The sequence below is a fragment of the Canis lupus genome, chromosome 15, assembly GCF_048164855.1.
Source record: "Canis lupus baileyi chromosome 15, mCanLup2.hap1, whole genome shotgun sequence".
Taxonomy (NCBI): Eukaryota; Metazoa; Chordata; class Mammalia; order Carnivora; family Canidae; genus Canis; species Canis lupus.
In genome coordinates, this window is record NC_132852.1 from 22,235,162 (window position 1) to 22,249,406 (window position 14,245).

At 37.9% G+C, this 14,245-nt stretch overlaps 1 long non-coding RNA gene across 6 annotated transcripts in view; it reads left to right on the forward strand.

The window, feature by feature from the left end:
- Positions 1-12,720, forward strand: part of LOC140604740 (uncharacterized) — a 357,291-nt gene extending 344,571 nt beyond the window's left edge. For all 6 annotated transcript variants that reach the window (XR_012007550.1, XR_012007552.1, XR_012007545.1 and 3 more), the window contains 3 exons: positions 4,321-4,388; positions 11,803-11,913; positions 12,614-12,720. This is a non-coding gene — a long non-coding RNA (uncharacterized lncRNA). The remainder of the gene's footprint in view (positions 1-4,320; positions 4,389-11,802; positions 11,914-12,613) is intronic.
- The last annotated feature ends 1,525 nt before the right edge of the window (positions 12,721-14,245 follow it).

Consider the following 14,245-nt stretch of genomic DNA (forward strand, 5'->3'; position numbering starts at 1 on the left):
TAGTATTTGCACAATTGGCTGCTCATATTTTCAGGCCTTCAGACTTGGACTGAATTATGCCACTGGCTTTCCTGGATCTCTAGTTTGCAGACGGCAGATCATGGGACTTCTTGGCATTCATAATCACATGAGCGAGCCAATTTCTCTTAATAAATCTTCTTTATATATCTATATCTACCTCTATATATAGAGAGATATCTCCTACTGGTTCTGTTTCTCTGGAGAACCCTGACTAATACAAGTATATACTTAAAAATGAAATTACTGAAATTGAGTATCTTCTATTCTTTCATATCTTTTATTTACCAGGTAATCATTTGTAAGAATATTTCATATATGGGATGCCTGGGTGGCTCAGTAGTTGAAAATCTGCCTTTGGCTCAGGACATGATCCCGGGGTCCGGGATTGAGTCCCACATCAGGTTTCTTGTGTGAAGCCTGCTTCTCCCTCTGCCTGTGTCTCTGCCTCTCTCTATCTCTCATGAATAAATAAATAAAATCTTTAAAAAAAGAATATTTCATATGGTCTGATATCAGGTCTTTTCATGTTAGGTATATTACAAGTTTTTTCTTTCACTCTGTGGCTTTTCTTGTAATTTTCTTTACTAAACATTGTTTATATGGTAGTGAGTTGAGAAAGATTTCTTTAAACAAAAAAAGAAGCAGAAAATACAACCATAAAAGGCTGATAGATCTGATCACATAAAAAGTTTTTTAAAATTATATTATTAAAATATCACAACAAGCATAACCAAATGCAAAAAATGAAATAATTATAATAATTATCAAAGCATAAGAAATCATGGTCCTTAGTAGATAAGTTCTCCTAAAACCAATAAGAAAAAAAAGAAAAAACTTCAAAAGACTATGCAGTGGGCAAGAGATTCAATAAATAACTGTAAATGACCAATGCACTGAGAAGTTTAGGTGAATCTCACCTTCAATCAATTAAATGCATAAAGCATATTAATAAGAAACAATTATTTATTAAATGACAAAGTTAAAACGAACAAACTTCAGAGCAATAAAGGTTTAAGGAAACGGGTATTTGCTTTATTAACTGCTAATGGAAAGGCAAATAGTATAATGCTGGAACACAACTTTGGTATCTACTGAATTAAGTTTTAAGCTTAATGAAAGCTATTCTTTTTTTTTTTATTATTGGTGTTCAATTTGCCAACATATAGAATAACACCCAGTGCTCATCCCATCAAGTGCCCCCCTCAGTGCCCGTCACCCAATCTCCCCCACCCCTGCCCACCTCCCTTTCTACCACCCCTTGTTCGTTTCCCAGAGTTAGGAGTCTCTCATGGTCTGTCTCCCTTTCTGATATTTCCCACTCATTTTTTCTCCTTTCCCCTTTATTCCCTTTCACTATTTTTTATATTCCCCAAATGAATGAGACCATATAATGTTTGTCCTTCTCCAATTGACTTATTTCACTCAGCATAATACCCTCCAGTTCCATCCAAGTCGAAGCAAATGGTGGGTATTTGTCGTTTCTAATGGCTCAGGAATATTCCATTGTATACATAGACCACAGCTTCTTTATCCATTCATCTTTCAATGGACACCGAGGCTCCTTCCACAGTTTGGTTATTATGGACATTGCTGCTAGAAACATTGGGGTGCAGGTGTCCCGGCATTTAATGAAAGCTATTTTTATCTATATAGACAATGTGATTAAACATATTTTTGTGTCATAATGTTGAAAGAAATATGAAAACGAGCAATAATTTCACCACTTAGGAGCAATCAGTTTAAATATTTGGGGGTATTTACTTTTATTTAATTATATATGTATAATTTTCAGTGAAGGTAGCATTCAAAGAATATGGGTTAAGAAAAAAAGGAAGGAGGAAAGCTGAGTCAAATTGCCTGGGATTATTTTAAATTCACATAAACTCTCCCTTTGCTCTCAGATTTTAATCTGTTGTGAACTAAAACCAATATGTTAACTGAAATTCTCCCTTTGCTCTCAGATTTTAATCTGTTGTGAACTAAACCAATATGTTAACTGAAAAAAAGCAATATGTAAACCAGAAAATAGGATTGTGATCCCTGCTAGTATAATATTAGCATTTCACCATTTCTATAAGCAGATGGGTATGTGTATGTGTAAATCTATGTATTTAGATATGGTTTCTAAATAACCTGTAATAGTTATCCTCTAATTAGATAATTTTAATGAGCATTACTTTTGTTTTTATTATGTTGTCAGATGAGTTGTCTCATTCAATATCTATCCATTCCACCCTTTTTCTAGGAGAGATTGAAAGCAAAAAACAAAAAACAAAAACAAACAAACAAAAAACTACATTTAACATTTTCCAAACTCCCTTGCAGATTGGGTGTAAAATATCCAGTTAGAATAAATTTTTTTTTAAGATTTATTTATTTATTCACGATAGACACAGAGAGAGAGGCAGAGACACAGGAGGAGGGAGAAGTAGGCTCCATGCTGGGAGCCCCATGCGGGACTTGATCCCGGGACCGAGGATCGCGCCCTGGGTCAAAGGCAAGTGCTAAACCATTGAGCCACCTAGGGATCCCCCAGTTAGAATAATTCTTTTGCAAATAAGAAGGCAGAAGTGTGATAGAGGCCTCTTCCTAGTGTCTTTGCCCAGGGCTTCTGGTAAGCAGATAATGGAGCTTTAAATCTTTCCTGCAGCAAAGTTCTGGAGAATATTGTTCATTCTTCAGTTCTCTAGATGAGAGAAGAAGTTGAGGATGCAGAGGCCTAGGCCTGTTTCTTTGGGCCCAGATTCCTCCAGTGGAGACCTTAGAGGTAGTAGGTATCCAGGGAGCTCATTTCTAAATTGTTCTGGGAGACATTCCAAGAGCCCCAACCTAGATTTGGCCCCTTTCAGGTCTTCCATCGATTTTGTGGATACATTATTCCTTGTATTAAATACTTTTCTGCTTAGGGGTGGCTGGCCAGCTCAGTAGGTAGCATATGACTTTTGATCTCAGGATCATGATTATACAGGAGAGCTTGGTTCTTGTCTCATGGAGTTGAAGAATGAATCTCCTGGACAAAAGAATGAGCAAAGCTTTGATAGAGGTTTATTAAGCAAAGATACAGAAAAAGCTATCAAAAACGGGAGGGGTCCCAACAGTTGCCACTAAGGCCTTTAGGGTTTGTCTTTTATAGGAAACTGGCCAAGGAACTTGGTAAATTTCTTTCAATATCAGGGTGGATTTGTAAATATCATTCTATATGTAGAACAAACATGGTGGACTTATAACAAACAAGATGTTTCTTTGTAAATATCATGAGCACAAATAAGGTGTTCCCTTCTCTTTAATATCTTCTCCATAGCAATTCTTTACATCTGGGATTTCTGTTATTACTTAGTAGCCATTAAAGGGGCATATTCTCTAACATTTTGGAGCTAAGGAGCCAGGTTTTTCTGTTTTTACTGTTTTATCTCTGTTTTCTTTGGATGAGTAGGAACCAGACTCTGGGCCTTTCCCTTATCTTTCCCTGCCTAGCCCTGTCTGCCCCTAACTCATTCCTACATCAATGAGTTCAAGCATCACATTGGGAGTAGAGTTTACTTAAAAAAAAAAAAAAAAAGTTTTCTGCTTAAAACTTCCAAATACACAAGAGTGTAGGTTTCTGTTTTAGTGCATTGAACTCTGAGTTAAATTAAAAATACTTAAAAGTTGATAAATTAATAAAAATTACTAACTCTATAAGCAGAGTTTAGCAAATTTTTCTCATTAAGGGTCACATAGCAAATGTTTTCAATTTTGTGGGACATTTACTGTCTGTCACAAATACCTCTGAAGTTGAAGTAAAAGCAGCCATAAATAATATGTACATAAATTGTCATGACTATATTCCAATAAAACTTTTTTACAAAAACAAGTAGTTGGCCATAAATTGTTGACCCATACAATAAGGATAAGATCATTAAGGTTATAATAAATGTTTGTGTCAAATATCTTGAGAAACTTAAATGTATTTTTAAATGAAATTATTTTATTAAATTCCATGACTCAAAATAGATCCACATATTTCTATAATTTTCCTTTGGTTTCAGTACAGAAACTATGATTTTGAGTTCCTGTGATTCATGAACAAGATGGCATTCTTTTTCACAGAACCTGTAAATATAATGAAATTGCTACTGTAAGAAATAGTATTTTTTAATACTAATATAAATGTATTATGTTCTTTGCATATTTATGGCATGTTATTTTTGATGTCATGTTATATCCTTTGTAACATGTAATCCATTATTGAATAATTTTTGCAATTGTAAGATTCTAAGTATGCCTTCCTACCTGAACTTGCACTTTTCATTGTCTTAGCCCAAAAGTGACTCAAATGAAAGTGTGATCTATCAAATACTCAGGAAAGCAAGGAGAACCTACTACTGGTGAGTACTAACAGTGTCTACACATACATGTTTCCCTTCCATTTTACATTAAAAATAAAACATTTTTGTTGTTACATTTATTTCACCCACAAGTCTTTCAATGTGTCTAACTCATAACAGATCCTCAGTAAACATATTTTTTAAATACAGGTGCCATCAAAGAAGTTGACAGCTGTGGGACCCAGGAAATTTAACAAAAATCCCCTACCCCTGGACAAGCAGAGCAGAACCGATTCCATTTTGTGCAGCACCCACCTTGTGCCGACCTGCTTAGGGCACTGCCCCACCCTAGTCAAGCCCAGGGCACACCCTAATGGGAAATTGGCTCAGTGATAGGCCAGTTCAAATGGATACTTTAGGGTAAAATGTAATTCAATCAGCCACCTGCGAGTGGACCAACATGACTGTGTAACTTTCTGCGTATCCCATTGGCCACTGGCCCCTATAAAGTTGCTAAGTCTCTTAGTCTCGGGGTCCAAGTCCCTGCTCCGCTGTGTTGGGTATACTAGAACCCAAGCTCGAGCTTGTAAATAAACCCTCGTGTGTTTGCATTGGTGTTGGCTCCTTGGTGCTTTCTCGGATTCGCAATCTTGGGCACAACAACAGCCACCAAAAAGTACAGCAAATATACATTTCAAAGGCCCCAAAGTAGACACCAAAAATTAAACTATCATGACATTACAAAAAGAATTATTATAATGATACCAATAATGCTAATTAATACTTATGATTTTTAAAATTAAGATTCTATTTATTTATTCATGAGAGACTTGAGACAGAGAGGCAGAGACATAGGCAGAGGGAGAAGCAGGCTCCCTGTGGTGAGCCTGATGTGGGACTTGATCCCAGGACCCCGGGATCATGACCTGAGCCAAAGTCAGATGCTCAATCCCTGAGCCACCCAGATGCCCAACGCTTATGATTATTCACTCTGTGAAATGGTATAGGCAGGCTGAGTCTGAGAACCCAGGGAGGGTCCTACAGGACAAGCCAAAAGTTCCTTGGCTTCACAGAGGATAGAATTCAAATGAGAGGCAGAAAAAGTGGAAACAGTTCATTGAAAAGTATAAGTGACAGAAAAACTGAAAACAGTTCATTGAAAAGTGTGAAGTGACAGGTAGAGAATAGTAGACACTGTCTGGGAGACTCAGAAAAGAAAGGGAGTGAGTCTCGTCATTGCCTGGGGCTAGGAGTTTATATTAGAAAAGGGTCTATGGTGATCCTCCAAGAATCCAGGGTAGGATCCAATCAAAGGTGAGTGTCAGGCGACAGTAGGTAATTACATACAGAAGGGAGAGGTATTGATGCCAGTGTCAGCCAAGATTTCTTGGAAGCTAATATCCTTGGGATCATGTTTGGGATCTGGCTCTTCTTTGGTCTTACGAGGTGTTTGGGGACTAGGACAAAATTCAGAGAATGATTCTTATTGTTTTCTTGGGTTTTTGTTTGGTTGGTTGGTTGGTTGTTTGTTTTGTTTTGTTTTTGCTTCTCCCTTGAAGTGGAAATATAACTTCTTTGGCTTATTCAGAGGCGAAATATGGAATATGAGGAAATGGGGCCTAGCAGAAAAACAGCAGAGATGGAGCCTTTCTAAAAATAGAGTTCCTTCGTAAAAAAAAAAAAAATAAAATAAAATAAAAATAGAGTTCCTTCAGCTTCCTTCAAAAGCACAGCTATAAAGTCATTTAATTTTCACAGCAATCATCTAATAGTTGCTCTTTTATCCCTGTTTTAGAGGTGAGGGAAGCTGAGATACGGGTTAAATACGTTGTGCAAAATCACAAAACTATTAAGTGGTATTGCTGGAATTTGAAGCCATATAGTTTGGCTTTAGAATCTGTGGTTTTTCCCATGATGTTATAATGCTTGACTTATATTAGCAAATAAATCATGATGATTTACATAACAAGAATCTTTTCAATCACTATAAGACTTTAAATCATTAATTTAAATTGCTGAATTATCAAGGACAAAAAGAAATCTGTCAAGGGATAAAAGTAAATAAGAGAATAGAAAATACAACAACCCATCTCATTTACAATCAAAATCAACTCTTCAGTTGAATTTACTGGCTAAAATGGCATGTCGATATTAAAAATCAGCTACTAAAGATGAAAGAATATTACTAATTAATTAGTATTTCCTAAGAAATTGCTCTTTAAGGAAAAAAAATAGTACTAATAAAAGGATTCAATGTTGGTTTTACATTTTCAAATTTTAACATTTTAATTTGCTGTTGAGAATTTAACAGTACACTTATGGAGGAGGTACTAGATGCCAGACACTGTCATATGTTATTTACAAATATGATTGTATTCAATTCTAATAGCTTTTGTCATTGTTGTTTTAATCCTCATTTTACTGGTAAATAACTTGCCTGATGTCACAGTTAGTAAATTCCAGAGGCAGGATTCCAGGCCCAAGATTAGCATCCATAGTTAATCTTGTGTGCTATTTAAATAAGAATCCTGTGCATGATAATGAGTAAATTATCACAAGAAAATAAAAATATTTAGTTCCTGGAAAACAGTGAGGATTCCGTAATGCCTTTCTTGAATAAATAACACAATGTTTCTTTATTGAATAGTTTTTACTAGCTGATTTATATAGTTTAGTCATTAGTGGTCCCACCTTCCTCTTTTTCTCCTGTGTTGTATGAATATAGCAAGTGATTTGAATGCAAGGAATTTATTTTGAACATAAATATAATAATGTCAGAAATGAATTTCTTAACAATTCTCCTTAATCTGTCTTAGCTACTTGATATTTTAAAATGTAGGTAATGCAATGTTTTTGGTATAGGTTTTAAAAGCTGTAATATTTAAAATGTCAGTGTCCACCATAGTAAAAAAAAAAAAAAAAAAAAAAAAAGGATAAATAAACAAACAAAATCTCTTCCAGATGATGTAAAAACAGCCAGGGAAGATTGTTCCCTTTGGTGACGATCAATGCCATGCGAAGTCTGTGTAAATTTGTTGTAAGCATTATGACAGATGGGAAAGAACTCATTTAAATTTCAAAAAACTTTTGTCTCACAAAGGAATTTTCCTCAGATAATTTGTATTCATATCTAAATAATAGGAGGCTCAAGATTAAGCATTGCAATTGCCATTTATATTACAAAGAAAAATGCAATCTTGAGCAATTTACATTAGTTCTATTTCTTCATTTTTCTGAATCATCCTCTTTGAACTATTATTCAAAAGATGGTGGTGCTTTTGTCCTTTGTGGGATATCCTTCACTTTGGCTGATGATAAAAAATTGCTATTTCCTTTCATTCCTATTATCATATTCATGGTTCTCCGTAGTTGGGTGCTTTTTGGATGACATCCGTGTCCTGCAGAGAGCTGCAGGACTCCATCAGATCTGTTCAGGCACCTGAACTAATTAACAAAATTCTAACTATTCTTTTTATCATAGGTTTGGTAAATTAAGGTGTTTACCTCTAAGTTGCTAGGGATTGAGTGAATATTTTTAAATGGATAGTTATTAAAGATCACAAAGCATATCCCATAGCCATGTTATGTATCTAATGAGAAGAAATAGAATATGATCAATTTCCATGTAAGAATCCATTTATTCAAACTGCCTATGATTCAGGAGACATAGCATGCCATTTATAAAGCTACAATTGGAATAGTGTAAACCATCAGCATTTTAGCTCTTAACAACCAAATTGAAAAACAGAAGAGGGAAAAAAGAAAGAAAGGAAAACTTCTGGGCAATGGTGATTAGCCAGACATGAGTAATCAGGATTCCTAAGACCATCTGGTTTCTCTATGTCAGTTTCTATTCGGTTACATCAAGTATCATCAATACTATAGTAGTAAGAACTGTGTTTAATGTAAGCAGCAAAGAACTTTGCTGAAAGACTGGTCCCTCCCAGAATCAGTGGGAAGGCTGGAAAACAGCCTGAGGAAGGGCGTGAAGCAAAGACAAAGCAGCACAGGTCCAAAGCCTCTGAGTTAAGGATGATGCGATAGCACCATCAACACAGGATTCTTGATAACAAATCTTCCTCTACCCTCATTCCTGGCCCTCATTCCTGCCATTGCCATGAATTGTTTCTTACCCATTCAAACATCTTTGTCACATTTTCCCAAGATTCAAAACCCAGGCAGGACTTAGTCTTGGCCTGCCCTAACTCATAGCATGCACCCCAGTTATCAAGGACTAGGGAGAGAGCTTGAAGGGTTGGGAAACCCTGCCTCCTGAAAAGACACAGTGAGGAATTTGCCAAATATGGAAAAGGTCTCTAGTGCCATTTTGTAGGAAGACAGTGTTCCACATGGATCATCATTATCATATTTACAGATAAACACAATATGGCAAAGAAGGATTAGATGTTGTGATTCAGACTGAATCCTTTACCTTCCTTGTGATGGCTTCTAAGGCAGTTACTTCCTCTTAGCCTTTGTTTCCTGAGTTCTAAACTGGGATAATATTATTCTGTCCAGAATATAAAGACATTGTGAAGAAGGAAATGAGATAAACTGTGTAAAAGTTCTTTCATTTTCCTTTTTCCACTCAAAAAAAAAGTATTAAGGAGCACCTGGGTGGCTCAGTCAATTAAGTAGCCAACTCTCGAGGTCATGATCTCAGGATCCTGAGATCTGAGATCGAGCCCTGAGTTGGGCTTGTGCTAGGCATGGGGCCTACTTGAGATTCTCTCTCAATCTCTCTCTCTCTGCCCCTTTCCCTCTCTTAAAAAAAAAAAAAAAAAAAAATGTATTAAGGGCCTATTATGTGCAAGACAAAATGAAAAAAAAAAAAAGAAAAATAGTAACAATTTATGCCCTAAACAATGTATAAATGTGAGCTATTATTATCAATACTTTAATATAAAAATATATTGAGAATATGCATGCCCTTATTTATTATTCTGCTTAAAAAATAGGACAAATAGATGAAAAGTCAAATGACAGATGAATATGAAATTTAGAAGAGAAAGTTAATGCTGAAGTATACCCCCTACTAACTAACACTCCTCTCCTCTTCTGAGACATATTCCTTCTCCCAATCCATCCAGTTGTTGTGATGATAGTCTAAAAAAAAAAAAAAACACCAAAGATTTTATTTATTTCTTCATGAGAGACACAGAGAGAGAGGCAGACACAGGCAGAGGGAGAAGCAGGCTCCCTGGGAGGAGCCAGATGTGGGACTGGATCCCAGAACCAGGATCACAACCTGAGCCAGAGGCAGATGCAACTACTGAGCCAGCCAGCCAGGCCTCCCTGTGAGAGACAGTCTTACAAAACCCCACCTCTAGACAAAAGTGATTGGTCTAGTAATAGACCCCTCACCAAACTTAGCGAATCAGAGCTTGTTCCTAAAGCCTTTAAACCTAAAACCATTTATAAAGTATGTGCCTTGGTCAGAAGCAATATTGCATGATTATACATTAGTGTTGAATGAGGGATTCAGTATATCTGTTTACTGTGGTGCTGGGGGAAGTACTGAAAGCAGGAGAGGCACCTCCACATTCTAAACATGTGTTTATCCCAGTGAGATTAGACATTCCTCCTTGTAAGAGGTCCAGTGTGATCGAGGTGCCATCTGATGACTGGTTGGGCCATATTAGGACACTTTAGTGTTCGCATCTGCTGTTGACAGATCAAAAACTCAGTAGTAGCAATATCTGTATCAGCCTTGTTAAGGGAAAGCCCATGTTGTTCAGCCTATGAATCACTTCCATCTCTATTGCAGTGTTACTCTGTATACACAGTGGCTGGAGGAAAAAGCTGACTTTCACTGGAGAGTCATTTTGTCAACCAGATTATTAACCTGCCATGGTAGATGCCCTTTAATGGACATTTACATAGTAAATGAATGTTTTCATGCCGTTGCCCATTCTGAAAATTTCATTCCCCCTGAAATCACTGCTTTGCAACATTAATATTTGATTGTGTCCAGATCTCACTAGTTCTCCCAGGGGTGCAGTATGGCTTTTGGATTACTATCCTGGTAGGAAGGTATAAGGCTCTATGGCTTCTATTTGACCCTTTCCATCAAGAGAGCTCTTACTCCACAGATCAGGAAATAAATGTAGATTCTCTCAGTTAAATATATCTATTTTCAATACACATTTTATATCTGGGGAAATAACCACAGGATGGGTCTATAGCCCCAATAAGATCAATGACGAGATGGATTTGGGCCAGGATAGTCCATACGCACACAACATGGCATGAGTTCTGAGCCTCTATTTAACAAGCTCCTATAAATCACTTTAGTATATTGCCTCAGGATGCTCTGGAGATGACATCAAGGGAGGCTTATGATATAGTTGTTATTAACTGAATTGTGTTCTCACAAAATTTACATAGTGAAGCCCTTACCCCTAGTACCTGAGATTGTGACTATTTTGGAGAGAGGGCCTTGAAAGAGGTAATTAAGGTAAAATGAGGCCTTAATCCAATGTGACTAGTATCCTTAGAAGAGGAAATCTGAAACACCAAAAAGATATCAGAGGAGTGTGAGCACAGAGGGATGACCATGTGAAAAAGAACCAAAAGGAGAGAGACCTCCAGAGAAATCAAACCACCCAACACCTTGATCTTAGACTTTAGCCTCCAGGACTGTGAGAAGTAAATTTCTACTGTTTAAGCCACTCAGTGTGGTGTTTCATTATGGCAACCCTCACAAACTAATACAGTCCTGTATTCATTTTCTACTGCTGAAATAACAAACACAAACTTAGTGTCTCTAAAGAACACAAATTGATTTTATTGCAGCTCTATAGGTTGGATGTCCAAAATGGATCTTACTAGGCTAAAACCACATTATCAGCAGGGCTGCATTACTTTCTGATAGTCTGGGGGAAAATCATGCCCTTGCCTTTTTCAACTACTAGAGGGCACCCCCAGTCTTTAGCCTGAGGCCTTCTGCCTCCATTATCAAAGCCAGCAACCCTGTATGTCCCTGGCCATTCTTCCAATGACATATCACTTTCTCTGACTTTCTTCTTCTGCTTTCCTTCTCTACTTTTAAGGATCCTGGTTATCATGCTAGATCCACTCAGATAATCCAGAATCATCTCCCTGCTTGACCATCAGCTGATCAGCAATCTTAATTCCATGGGCAACCTTAATTCCCCCTTTACCCTGTAACATAACATTGTCCTGAGAATTAGAATGTGGATATCTTTCTGGGGTTGGAAGTCATTATTCTACCTACCATAAGTCCTATGACTAGGTTTCCAGGTTGTTCCTCAAAGGGCCCATCATTTAAAAAGTTGTGGACTTTTGTTAACTCTTTGAAGTTCGGGAACTGGCTAAGACATTAAAATCCCCACAGTAATGAGAGCAAGGTTTCTGCCTACCAGATTAAGAGCTTTTCTGCTTATATAGGTCATGTAGCTCCTTAAGAGGTCACTCAACATTTCTAGATAACCAATATTTATTTCATTTCTAGACGATATGAGGAGCAAATCCTTGCCTTCACTACTCTCCGGCTGGGCTGCCCATCTGCCAAACTTCATCAGAAGCCCGAGGTCAAGGAAGCCATTTGTTTTACTACAGGAAGGTCAGCCTCTTGGGGAAAATAGAAGGGTGGAGCAAGGTGGGAAGTGGGTCTGCAGTAGTAAATGAGAAAAATTCAGGCCCACCATCTCTCACATCAAGTCCAAAACCAAGTCCCATTACATTTGCCTTTTAATAGGTCTCTGTCTCCTCTGCCCATTACTACTAATAGCACCCACATCTCAGCCACCACCAACTTCCCCTGCACTTTTGCAATAACTTTCTAACTTGTCTACTTGCACTCCATTGAACTTCCCACTTCCAACTTATTTTCCACATTGCAAAGGCAACTTTCAAAATCCAAGTATGTCTCATTCATCCCACTACAAAATGAATGTTTTGCCACTGCCCATAAGATAAAGAAAAACTGCTCAGAACACCTGGGTGGCTCAGTGGTTGAGCACCTGCCTTTGGCTCAGGTGGTGATCCTGAGGTCCTGGGATCCAGTCCCACATTGGACTCCCCTGCAGGGAGCCTGCTTCTCCCTCTGCCTATGTCTCTGCCTCTCTCTATGTCTCTCATGAATAAATAAATAAAATCTTTAAAAAAAAAAAGAAAGAAAGAAAAACTCCTCAACCCTCAACTCCTCAATTCTCAGCCTTATCTGGACCTTGCTTGCCACCTTTTGCTATTTTCACCCCAGCTGCACTGGCTTTGCTTCAGTTTCCAATGCTTTTCATGCTCTTAATGTTCTTTCTCTCCAGCAATGCATCTACCAGCCCTTCCTCAAATGGTGGGTGTTTTCTTCTGAGTTGCTGGACTAAGTAGGTATGCAGTATTCTTTTTCGCTTCACTACACATCATCACCACCACCCCCATTTTTATGTTTTTATGTGCCTCAGAAGAGATGACAGAAACTAGATGGCTCAGATCACCTTCCCCAAACAGCTCCTGGTTAGAGTTTGTGGTGCCCTCAAGAGATGTGAAAGGCAAAAGACAAATGAAGAGCTCTTCATTCTCTGGCAGCCCTTTTGCAGGCAGATAAAACGGCAAAAGAGTGGAAGCACTTTGGAAGCACTTCTGGAGTTCAGAAGTGAATAGCATGAGTATTCAGAAAGCAATTGCTTCTGAAGGTACCATGGAAGAAAATGAAGATAAACAATTATGTATGTTCACAAGTATGTTCACAAAAGCTAAGGATCCATGTGGTGTAGTGGAAAGAATCAGAGAATACGGATTCTTGTCTGTGCTCTGTCACTGGTCAGGTGACCCTAGATAATATTTTTGAAGAGTCTTTAAGTCCTGTTATTTATTTATTTATTTATTTATTTATTTATTTATTTATTTATTTATGCATCTCCACCACCCCGCAGGGTCTTGGGACACTGTGCGAGATGGGGGAGGTACTGGTTTTTTATTTTTTGTACAGGTGGTCCCTGTCTTCCAGAAGTCCTGTCATTTTAAATTGAAAAGGTTTCACTCTCAGAAAAAAAAGATATGGAACAGGTAAAATTGCTCTGCAGTGAATATCCACCTTGCTACAATTCCCTTGGCTATGGTACAAGTCCTGTTCTCTTTTTGAGCATCTAGGCTGACATCTCATCATTCCAGGAGACTTCTGGGTAAGAATTCCGCTTAATGAACTTGGCTCAGGCTTAAGTGAATTGACACTTGTACCAATTTTCAGCTTATTTAAACCACATGAGCCTGCCACTTTAATTCTGAAGCCACACTTCCCTAAACTCAGGGCAATGTGCATTCGTGTTTTTAAAATATCACTTAAAAATGAGCTCACATTTACTTTTTTTCCTAACTGGTATTTTTGTGTCATTAAGATATGAATCATAAGGACAGGGTGAATTGTTAATGTTGCTTTGGGGAGACAGCTGAGCTTGCAAGGAAATTAGTCACTAGCATGTAGTGCACGCTCTACCCTCTCCACTTCCCTAACTGCCCAAGGACTGCGTGACTTTTAGGGCCTGGCATGCACTTTCTGGCTTTTTAGCCTGTCTTTTAATTTTGTGTTGAAAATTAGAGATGATATATCAGGTAATAGGAACTGAGGCTAATAGGCTTGTTAGTGCGAGCTTTCGTGATGACCTGGCTAGGAACTGGGTTGTGCTTAATATTTACTGTATCTGTAACTGAGGCTGAAAATCCCTCTACTCTCCTTGGTTTTGTCTCCTTTGCTACCTTTGGGTTTCCCTGCAAAACTTCCTTTAAAAAAAGGAAGGATTCTCTGTTATCATCCTGGAGCCCTGTGGCTGGGGTGGTAAGGTCTAAGGAAAGGAAGTGTTTTCTTATGCATGACTACATCTTAGCCCCTCCCCCAGGACTTTGCCCCTCATCACTGTTCCTTAGCTCCTCCCCTTTCTCCTTCTACCTGACGGGGAGGA